Consider the following 12116-nt stretch of genomic DNA (forward strand, 5'->3'; position numbering starts at 1 on the left):
TATCCAGACAAAACTCTACTTAAAAGAGACACATGCACCTGCATGTTCATTGCAGCCCTATTCATAATAGCCAGGACATGGAAACAACCCAAATGTCCATCAACAGATGATTGGATTCGGAAGAGGTGGTATATACTATATACACAATGGAATATTACTCAGCCATAAAAAAGAATGACATAATGCCATTTGCAGCAACATGGATGGAACTAGAGAATCTCATACTGAGTGAAGTGAGCCAGAAAGACAAAGACAAATACCATATGATATCACTTATAACTGGAATCTAATATCTAGCACAAATGAACATCTCCTCAGAAAAGAAAATCATGGACTTGGAGAAAAGACTTGTGGCTGCCTGATGGGAGGGGGAGGGAATGGGAGGGATCGGGAGCTTGGGCTTATCAGACACAACTTAGAATAGATTTACAAGGAGATCCTGCTGAATAGCATTGAAAACTTTGTCTCGATGCTCATGTTGCAACAGAACAAAGGGTGGGGGAGAAATGTAAATGTAATGTATACATGTAAGGATAACTTGATCCCCTGGCTGTACAGTGGGAAAATAAAAAAATTAAAAAAATAAAAAATAAATTTAAAATAGTTAAAAATAAATAAATAAATAAATAAAGACCTCATTTTAACTTAATTACCTCCTTAAAGACTCTGTCTCCAAATACAGTCACATTCAGGGGGGGGAGGGCTTCAACATGTGAATTAGGGGAGAACAAAGAATAGAGTATCTATGCAAATGGAAGTCTCCACCTATGATGACAGAATCTCTCTTTGTCTGGAGCTTGAAGGAACAGAGAAGAATTGGCTTAGAGAACATTAAAACCATGATGATTTTAAAACATGCATCTCTTGTATCCTGTGCTTTAAGGCAACTAACTGCCTGCCTCAGACGTCTCTGTTACTGATAAAAGCTATTTCTGCATTAGAAAGTCCTTGGTCCCCGTTGTTACCAGGAATGAGAATTATACCAGAGGTGACTTGAACCATATTCCAAATTCTGGATTGGGCATACTCTGCCCTCTGAATAGCTATATCAGAACTATGGACTTTTTATCTTGTTCACAATAACCCCAAAGAGTCAGTTCTATCATAAGAGAAATCTTCAGAATATTTGAAATCTATTTTCACTTAAGTTTGAAATAGTAGAGAGATGAGGATGACACCATAGAAATCTGAAAGCATAAACAAACCTGACAAATGATCCCAAGCTGTATTTCCTAGACTTTTTGTATTTTACTACCAAAAGCTATTTAAAATTGAGGTGTCTCAGAGGGCTTCCAATTTTTGTTGAACCAATTATAGGGATTAAAAAAATGAAGGACATATTAACAAAAAAATTTGAAGGACATAATCTCTGACCTAAAAGAGTCATAGTCATTTAGATTGAATATCTCACTTTATTAACAAATAAGCAAACGAAAACAGAACAAAAACAAACATCTCTTCCCTTGAACATCTTGCTTCATTCTGAGAAGAATTTAGTCATGAATCAGGAGCCATCTATACTCTAGTGTCTGTGCCCCTCACTATTCTAGATCAATGTTGTTCAAACTTGAGAACTTTCAGATTTTCCACAAACCCAATTTGTGTTAAAATTGAAGTTAAATACTGTCCTTTTGGGTTTCGTCTTGGTGCCAACATACTAATGGCAATTTTGACATGGAATTCTTTCTTACGAACAAGAGAACTCAATGGAGAGGGGCCAAAAGGAATTTGAAAATATGACTGGGTGCATGATTTCTCCCCTTGTGTATTTCCATACAAGATTTGAACATTTCTACAGAGATTTAAAATAAGGAGAGTCATTTAAAAAGGAAAGGAGTGGCAGTGGTCAGGAAGCAGATCAATGACTGATGAAATCAAAATGTCCGAGTTCTTTCACTTAACAGCTTTCTTCTGCTTCAGTTCCGAATCCCTTCTTTTAACCCCACACTTTCAGACTTGAGCAAGAGAGTCACCTGGAAAACTTGTTAAAACCAGATTGTTGGGCTACATATCCAGTTTCTGATTTCACAGGTCAGAATGGGGCCCAATAATTTGCATTGCTAATGAGTTCCCAGGTGATGCTGCTACTGCCTACTGGAGGACCGCACTTTTGAGAACCTTTGCTCCAACACAGTCTGATAAAGAGAGCATCCCCATGGTGCATTATTGAGAGGCAGGAGAGTGCAATTGTGATGATAAGAAGAATGATGGCAGGAAGACAGAATGAAGACTAAGAAGCAACTCAAGGCAAGTTTGGACAGATCCACGGATTCGGAAAAATGAGCAGATTACTTTCATACAATACTTTTAAAGCATTTGAGGTCTGCATCATGCTGAATGCTTTGAAAACAGGCATTCATTATAACTTTAAAAATCAAATGACTGTATAAAAAAAAATCTTAATTTGAAAGCACAGAACCCAGGCACTTTAAAATTTTGTGCATACACATGATTTTCCATCAGCAGCTGTTAGGAGGATAATTAAGGATTAAATTTTCATTTAATCATTTTCAGATATGAATATAGTACTTTCCCTCTCCCTCACCCCCACCCCAAGCCATTTGAAAGATGAAGCTGAACCTCTAGCTCCAGGTCTTATCTTTAGAGAACAAATAGATTTACTTTAATTTTGTAAACTCATTAAAGTGATTTGAGAAATTGTTGATTTATTTCCTATTTCCTGAATTAAATTTTCATAGTGAATAGTTGTGGTTTTTTTTTTTTTTTTTTTTTTTTTTTTTATAAATCAGACTTCTCATGTTCCTGAATGAGCAACAAAATTTTATTCCAAGCCTACAAAGAAATCTGGGCAAATCATATCTTATTTGATTCTAAAGCTTATTGGAAATTGGTGGAAGTGGGCACTAGGGGAAAGTAAGGAAGTTTTGTAGCAGAATCACAAAACTGGGGCACTAGAAGGGACCCCACAGGTCACACTATCCCACAGCTTTATTTTACGTGTGGGAACCCTTGTGCCCAAGGTCACAGCCAGGCAGTGTATTTCCTGAGATGGTAAACCAGGCTGTCTCATTCAGAACCCTGGTGTTAGGGGGCATGTTGTTCTGTCCTTGCTCTTCTGATTTTGACTCAGTGTTCTGAGACTCTGGGAGAGACACAGGAACATGAAGGAGCTTATAAGCAAGCTGAAGTCAGGCCCTGGGCATGTGTCAGTCACTCAGTGTTTCCTACATGGAGCCAGAGAACAAGCATATTATAGGCCACACACATATTTTAATCAAATGAGCTGAGATGCTTAAAATTTGGAAAGGACCCTGAGGGGAGGAGGACAGTGGTGCAAATATAAACCATCCAACTGTGCAATTTGGCGAAGATTTTTTTTTCCATATTCTGTGAAAAACTGGACTTCAATTTTTATGCTTTGAAAGCCTGAAGGCAGCTGATTGGGTTTTGCTTTTTCTCTGGGAAGAATCCATACTTCTTTATGTCTCCCTTTGAGGCAAGAAATCCCCCGTCGGAGGCTATTCCAGCAATCCAGCTGAAAGTACGGTGGGCGCCTGCGCTTTCCGTCTGGGCCTGGGTTTCAGTTCTCCAGAAGGCTGGGGTGGGTCAAGTTCTGTCTGCCCCAAGGAAGCTGATGGTTTCTGGCAGGCTTGAACCAGACCCTGCCAAACCAGAGGGAGGGGCTTCCCACTGCTTCCCAAGGCAGTTCTGGAGCCACTCACAGTTCACTCCCGATTGATTCCAGCTGTGCAGTGCCAGACCAGCCAAGACTCCTGCATCAGTAATGCTATCTGAAGGGAAAGGGGGCATCTGTAAAAGTGTCTGAAAAGAGGTACTCTCACCTCTGCCTATGCCCCTTGCCTCCATCTTAGCCATTTTCCCAATTCTCATTTTTCACTTCTTTTCTCTCTTAGAATATCTCGTGGCCATTTCCCCTCTCCTTTTTCATCTTTGTCACACTACTTTCTCCTTTCCATTTCACCCCCACACTGTGCCATCCCCTTCGGCTTTCTCTGCACCTTTTTAACCTCTCCCTTCCTATTTATGCATTCTCCCTCTTTCTCTCTCTCTCTCTCTGTGCCTCTCTCACTGATGTTTTCTCACCCATCCCTGGCACACATTCCTGCCAGCATCTCACCAGAGTCCTTCATCCATTGAAATAAAGAGATCTTGGTTTTGCACAGCTGCAGGCAGGATTGAACAAGATGGTACTTAACAGCATGGTCTTCCGTGGCCAAAAAGGAAGAGTGAACTTGTGTGTGTTTAGTAGCTTTGTCTGGGCTTTCATTGTCCAGCGTTCAAGAGCAGATCTTAATTTGCTAGAGAATCACAGCCGAATAGTCAATTTGCTTTAAAAGGCTCTTGATTTAAGCCTTCTGAGAGCTCTACCTCTGGCTGTGGTTTTGGAAAGTGATTGACTGTCATCTCAAAATGTTAGAGTAAACAGCGGGTCTGCACAGTATCATATGTTTATTTTCCACAGTGGCATTTTCTCGGTCACGTGATGGCCATTTAATTTCCACAACTGACATTCCACAGGTCTGAGATTTCATTCCTTTGGGAGTATTTCAAATACTTGTGGTTTTAACCAAGATGAATATATATGTGTGGGTGTGTATGTGTGTGTGTGTAAAGGAGAAACACATATGCCACCAGCCCCCAAGCCCTATTCATTGTTGCCCCTGGCAGAGTCTCATGGGTACTCCTCTCCCCATCAACTCTCAGACACCAGCAGACACAGAGAGAGTAGGAAGGCCCAGGCGTCATATTTTCAGAGATCTTTTAAGACTAAGCCCTTCAAATTTATTCTAACCTTTCACAATTTTGATTCCTGACTCCTGGATTGGTCCCACCCATTGAAGAACTGGCAGTAGGCTGTATCCTGTGTTGCCTGAACAGATGCCCACCCCTATCCCTCAGGGTCCTTGAGTTTCCTCAGTGAAGAGACTGGTTGTACCTTCTATATAAAATGTGTTAGATTTCTGAGAGTGGAGGATAGTGGAACAAATTCTTATTGAAGGATTTGGGTTGTTGATCCCTCACTGAATAAAATAAAGGAACAAAAATAGTTACATAATGACTACTAAGTAGTAATGAGGTGTCAAAAACAGGGCAAGCCCAAAGGTACATTGTAGGGAAAAAATAAGACTACTCTACATCACCTCCAATTCAACCCCTCCTTCAAGCTCTCTGAATTCTGGTAGAACTTGGCACCTTTTTATGATCCTCCAGTTGTGTAGAAAGCTCCCTAAGGGTGTGTCCTGATGGATTCAAGAATAGATTTCTACATCCTGCCCCTCCTTCTCTATGACTCTCACAAGTCCATTGTCTTGTTGTCTCTTAGCCTGTTTCTGCTAAGGAACTGATGGCCTCCATTGAATGAAGGTGCCTTAACCGATCACACTTCTGTGCTGCTGCTCTGGTCAATAGTTTTACTTTAACAAAGGCCAAGTTACCAGTTGCGGAACTATCATTAAGACAGAGAAGAGAATGGAAAGTTCAAGTCCAGTAGGAAAACTATCACCAGTTGATGACTAAAATAAGAACATAATGATTAGCAGCTTTGACTTCTCAAAATTTCTTTTCTTGACTTTCTATGGAAAGAAGGGGGAAAGGGTTAGATCACAGGTATAACATGAATTAGGGCTTTGGATGTCAACACTGGAAAAGCCTTTAATGAAAGGCAACCCAAACATCATATATATACTGTGGAGTTCCTCAAAGCCTAGAGCTGTCATTTTTTCAACCCCCTGGGATGTCTATATATCCTTTACCGGAACCAATGTTGCTGTTATATTTAACTTACCTGCTCAAATGTGGAAAAATTGTATTTGCCTACACACCTAGAGACCATATCCGAAATTAAATTTTTCAGAACCTGCTACCCTTATACCTTATATATGTGCCTATATATGAGGTACCCTTATACCTTATATATGTGCCTATATATATATACACTCTACCGATATTCTGCCGAAGGACACATCTTCTAAAAAGGTGACATGTAGTCAAGGTGGGTCTGTGCAGATACTGGCAATGATGGCATTTTTTCAAAGAGATGGAAGGTGAACATTAAGATGATCACAGCCTCCAGACACATTGACCTAAAAATTGCCCTTTAAAGTGGACATTTGACTTATAAAACTAATTGTTCCACAGACAGTAGAAGCAGTGGAGTTTTAGATAAATTCACACTTAATAGGCTGCGTTAAGTTGTCTAGGGAGTTATTTCTAACTTTTGTGTTTGCCAGTGGGTGAGGCACATCGGCACACTCCTTGCAGCCCATTAGTGAGACTGAAAATTACACGTTTAACTCTCTTTTTAATAAAATTGCAGTTCAGCTGTTGTTCAGAAAGAAAAGTCAAAGTTTCAGTCAATTTTAACCTATCAGATAAAGAATTAATGATTACATAAAAATATGCAAACTATTTACTTAATAATGTTAAAAAAGCACACATAATACAGTTCATAATTCCAGTGGGTTTCCCTGGGGAATTGATTTCCAAGAGCTATGTAGCCCTTGATTGAGCTTAAAAATATTTTTAAATTGAAAATTTCTCCCATTTTTTACCCACTTGGAGTAAGGTCCTTGAAGCGTGCTCTATGGAGGAAGTCTAAGATCATCAACATTATGTAGGAACCAGGGACCCCCATAGCCAAGTATGTTCAGAAAACTTGGGTTGATTAAAGTTAATGGCCTTTCTTTAAAGGAAATCTTCTGTACTTCAGTATTCATGTACATTTTTTACATGTAAAATGCAACATTCACCACATTTTAAACAAGAGAACCCCCTCTGTGAGAAATACCTTGTAGGAGTACTGTCCTCTGAACACACTTTGGGAAGCACTACTTTAGAATACTAGTAATATTAATAACAAGGCCAGAATGGCCATCATCAAAAAGTCTACAAACCATCAATGCTGGAGAGGGTGTGGAGAAAAGGGAACCCTATTACACTGTTGGTGGGAATGTAAATTGGTGCAACCACTGTGGAAAACAATATAGAGATTCCTCAGAAAACTAAAAATAGAGTTACCATTTGATCCAGCAATTCCATTCCTGGGCATCTATCTAGAGAAAACCATGACTCAAAAAGATACATATTAAGGATAACTTGATCCCCTTGCTGTACAGTGGGAAAATAAATTAAAAAAAAAAGATACATGTACTCCAGTGTTCATTGCAGCACTCTATACAATAGCCAAGACATGGAAACAACCTAAATATCCATCGCAGAGGAGTGGATAAAGAAGATGCTGTACGTATACACAATGGAATATTACTCAACCATTAAAAGGAAAGAAATAAAGGCATCTATAGCAACATGGACGGACCTAAAAATTATCATGCTGGAAATTATCCAGCAACATGGATGGACCTAGAAATGATCATAAGTGAAATCAGTCAGACAGTGAGACAACAACATGACATGCTATCAGTTACATGTGGAATCTAACAAAAAGGACACAATGAACTTTGCAGAAAGATACTGACTCACAGACTTCGAAAAACTTATGGTTTCCATATGAGAGTTTGGGGGGTAGGGGGTGTGCTGGGGGCTTGGGATGGTAATGCTATAAAATTGGGTTGTGATGATCATTGTATAGCTGTAAATGTAATAAAGCTAATTGAGTAATAATAATAACAATAATAATAATGAGTGCCAATAATTGCAATTATAACTTGCATTTTCTAAGCACATACCACATGTAAAACACTTTTCTTGGTACTTGACATGTATTAACCTCTCATCCTCACATCATCCTATGATAAATGCAGTTACATAAGCAAATTATCCAAGGTCACCACGTATTGCATTTAGGAGATATGATAGGAACGAGGCTGATCGATCTTCACCATTATACTCTTTACTCTCACATTGTGTTTCCATCACTCTTTTCTCTACTGGAGGTTGACAGTGGTAGAAGAACCACAGTGTCCAAAAGCCTGAGTCCCACTGAGCTAAGAGCTTGGATGACCAGAAGGAACCTGTTTCTCGTGTACCACCCCCTGTTGCAGTCTAATTGAAGTATTACCAGGTGTATAGTCAATATTATTTTTTCCTAACTGAGATATTTAAACTTCTGAAATTCCAGCACCATTGCAGAAGACCCTACAATGCACAATTTAGCACCAGATCTTATCTGTTTTCTTATAGATTCAGCAGTGTAAGTCCAAACAAGCTGTGGAAGTTTTGTCTTCTCAACTGGACTTTAAGCTTCTGGGACCTTGTGTAATACTTGCTGCCAATGTAATAAGTACAAGTCATTGATCAATTGATTTGAATAGCCTTATTATTAACTGTCATTTTATTCATTACTATAAAATATATCTTTGAATAATAGCACCCATAGGGCATTTGGCACTTTGTAAATGCTTTGGCAAGTGCCAGTGAGGGAGATATGAGTTGTCTCTCCTCTTTAAAAAGATTATCATGTACATAATTTGATCAAGGTCATCATGTAGAGTTTGAAGGTGGTAGAACTGAGAATTGCTGTAGGGTCTTCAAATCCAGACCCTGGGCTTCACTCAGCTGCCCGGTCTCCATGTCACTGCAGATCGTGGAAGGTCTCTTTAGGTGTTGCCATTCTCTTGAAGGGCCCCCACCCCACACGTGCACACTGGTATACTTCTCAGTGCGTACTCCTCAGTGCATCTCACACTAAGTTGCCTTCTAAACTCCCACGTTTTCTTTTGTCTAAAGAAAGCCAGTGGCTTTAGCCTGGCAGAAGTCAGGCAAAGGAAGAAATGAGGGGAGATTTGGCTAACTTTTATGCTAGTGTTTTATCCTCTTCTCCTCCTTCCCAGAGGATGGAGAAGGACCCCTACCATGCTGGGACACTTTTTAGGATCAGGAGAGTAATAAAGCTTCTTGGAATCATGAAATATTTCCACTGTTGAATCATAGAGGCAAAAACAGGAGAAAATAATGTGTTGGAAAGAAATGAAAACCAAAGACAGGAGAGGGGCCCAGCATCAGGATAATTCTCCAGTACAATCACTGCTGTCTGCAAAAATGAAAAGGGTTTGCAATGTGCCCTGAATCTGTGGGACTTCATTTCATACAAATGGCACCAAAGGAAAGATCATAACGATAGCAACAGACCCAGGACTCCAACTTGGCTGCCTCATCTTTGGCCAGAAATAATTTAGAACTAAGTAAGTGGAAGAAACATAAAGAGAAGGAAAGGTGAGGAGTAAAGATAAGAGTGATTCATAAATTGAAAGATGATATTATTTTCTTCCATGGAATAATGCATTCAGTAAAGAAACAAGCACATCTTCAAGGGCACTGAAGGAGGGCTGCGCTTTAGATACAGAAAATGGAAGTACCGAGAAGAATGTGGCCAAAATGCTAAACGAGGAAGATAATATTTTATTTCTTTAGTAATTGCCAAGCATTGAAGCTCAAGTTGACTCTGAAGGTGTATTCTTGGAAACAGGAACAAAAGAACATAAAGAGATAATCTGGGAAAGTGGATGGCAGGATTTTTATTTTATTTTATTTTTTTAATTCCAGACAAGAGAAAGAGAAGGGCAACGTACAGTCAAATATTGAGTGTCGGGTGTGCTATTTCTAAGTTCGCCTTCTCACATGTGGTGCTGACAGAATGATTTTTGGTGGGGGGATGGAGGAAGAGATGTCAAAAAGCTAACAACTTTCATAGCAAACTCTGACAGAGTTCAGGAAAGACCATTTCTAGCACTAGAAAATTTTCTATTTTCTGAGTTTGTTTAAATATACACAGATGACAAGTTGGCCTGAAGCAAAATTGTGAAGTGGAGAACATTGGCTTTAGGGCCTTATGAATCAATCAGTCATCAGCTATTTACTGAGCACTTCCTCTGCACAAGGCATGGTGCTGGGGAAGGCTGAGGCACCAGGCACGTGGGTCCCTGCCCTCAAACAAACTCCTGTTAGTTAGGAAGCACTGTTCGCTATACCTGGGTATTCTGAATGATAGTATTGTGAATAATGTCATGAAGCACCGGGAAAAAACATCCTAAAGTAAAGCGTGAATACTATAGAGCATTTATCATGTTGCAAGACATCTTTTAAAGTTTTACAAATATCACTTCCTTTAATCCTTGCAACAACCCTACAAGGTAGGTTCTGTCACTACCCTCACTGTATAGCTGAGGAAACTGTGACCTGGCTAGTGAGCAGTGGCATTGGGGTGTGCGGGGAACAGACAATAAAAACCCAGAGCCTGGGGTCCTAACCACTGCATATGCTACTGCCCCTTCCCTACTGCACACAATGAAAGGTAAATTATTTCAACAGTCAATACATGCAGAAGGAATTCTGAATAATGAATTCTTTGTCATTATCTTGGTCCAGACTCTTACTATGGCCTTTGAGCCTGACAACAGCCATGTGAGGAAGAGAGGGAAGGTCCTAATTGCATTTCTATGGTAGAAATGATCAAACAACATTCTCAAGTTCCTTTACCAAAAATACCAATTTGATAAAGGGAGAACTAGAATTAAGGTTCCTTACTGCTATTCAGAGCTTCCAATCCAGAAACAACCAGACCACTTTGCAGCATGGGTGTGAGGCTCAGTCCTGACTACTTTTACCATCATTCTTTCCTTCCACAGCATTGACTGAGCATGTTACTGCATGCTAGACATCAAGAAGTTAGAAAAAAGACAACACCAGCATGAGCCAAAAAGAGTGATTGACCCCTTAAATATTTATGTTTGTTTAAACTTTTTATGTTGAAACAATTTTAGATTTATGGTAAAGCTACAAAACTAGTACAGAGGATTACATATCCTTCACTCAGCTTCCCCAAACATTAACCACAGGACAAATGCCAGAACTAAGAGATTAATATTGGTATAATATTATTAGCTAACTATAGACTTTACTTGGATTTTGCCCATTTTTCTACTAATGTCCCTTTTTTTTGTTTTGTTTTGTTTTTAGATTTCATCATTTATTCTTCTTCTTATTATTATTATTTTTTTTTGTCTTTTTGCCATTTCTTGGGCCGCTCCCACGGCATATGGAGGTTCCCAGGCTAGGGGTCAATCGGAGCTGTAGACGCTGGCCTACGCCAGAGTCACAGCAACGCAGGATCCGAGCCGCATCTGCGACCTACACCACAGCTCACGGCAATGCCGGATCTTTAACCCACTCAGCAAGGGCAGGGATCAAACCGAAACCTCATGGTTCCTAGTCGGATTTGTTAACCACTGTGCCACGACGGGAACTCCTAACGTCCCTTTTCTGTTCCAGGATCTGATATGGCAATCTGCATCACATTTGGTTCTCATCTAATCTATCTTCTCCAATCAGTGATAATTCCTCAGCTTTTCTTCATTTTTCATGGCCTTGAAACTCTTAAAGAGTAATGGTCATTAATTTTGTAGACTGTCCTTCAATCTGGGTTTGCCTTATGTTTTCTCAGGATGAGATTGTAATTGTGCATTTTTAGTAAGAAATTTACCAAGGAAGCGTTGTGTTCTTCTTGGGATATCAGTCAGGGGTTACGTGATATTGACATATCCATTTATTTACTAGTGATATTAACCTTTCTCACTTGGTTAAGTTCCACTGTGAATTTCTATTTTTCCCTTTGAAATCTATAAGTATTTTAGGGAAATATATTGAGATTATATAATATCTTGTTTTCAAACTTCCCCCACTGATTTTAGCATACACTGGGGAAGCTTGCTGGTAACAATTCTAATGTAGTATTTTAATGATGATTTTCCATTTCCCTAACTTTTCTTCATTTTAAGTAAAATTATAATAGAAGGAAAATCTGTCTCTTCTCCCACATTTATTTATTCAGATGTTTGTGTATATTAGTGAGGAACCATGGCTATTAATTTCATCCTATTGTTCTAGGTTTGGTCACCGGGAGCTCTTTCAGGTTGTCTCCTGCACAATTCTGACATATCCACATTCTTTTTAAAATACTTCCTTACTTTCTGGCACCACAATATGTTCCAGTCTCATCTTGTATTTTCTTTGAACTAGCTTTGGAATCAAAAAGGCTTCTTCAAGGAGTCCTGACTCCTTTTAATGGAAAATAGTATTTAGAAGCCAAGATCTGGGCATCAGGTGTGTTCACTGCTACTGCAATGTCATTGCTCCTAAGTCCTTTCAGCAGATAGAGCTTACAAATATGTGAAGGTATA

General features: G+C 39.4%; 1 protein-coding gene across 1 annotated transcript in view; it reads left to right on the plus strand.

The window, feature by feature from the left end:
* The window catches only part of SLC14A2 (solute carrier family 14 member 2), a 483794-nt gene that overhangs the window by 54526 nt on the left and 417152 nt on the right, over window positions 1-12116 (plus strand).

Source organism: Sus scrofa, chromosome 1, assembly GCF_000003025.6.
Source record: "Sus scrofa isolate TJ Tabasco breed Duroc chromosome 1, Sscrofa11.1, whole genome shotgun sequence".
NCBI classification, from domain to species: domain Eukaryota; kingdom Metazoa; phylum Chordata; class Mammalia; order Artiodactyla; family Suidae; genus Sus; species Sus scrofa.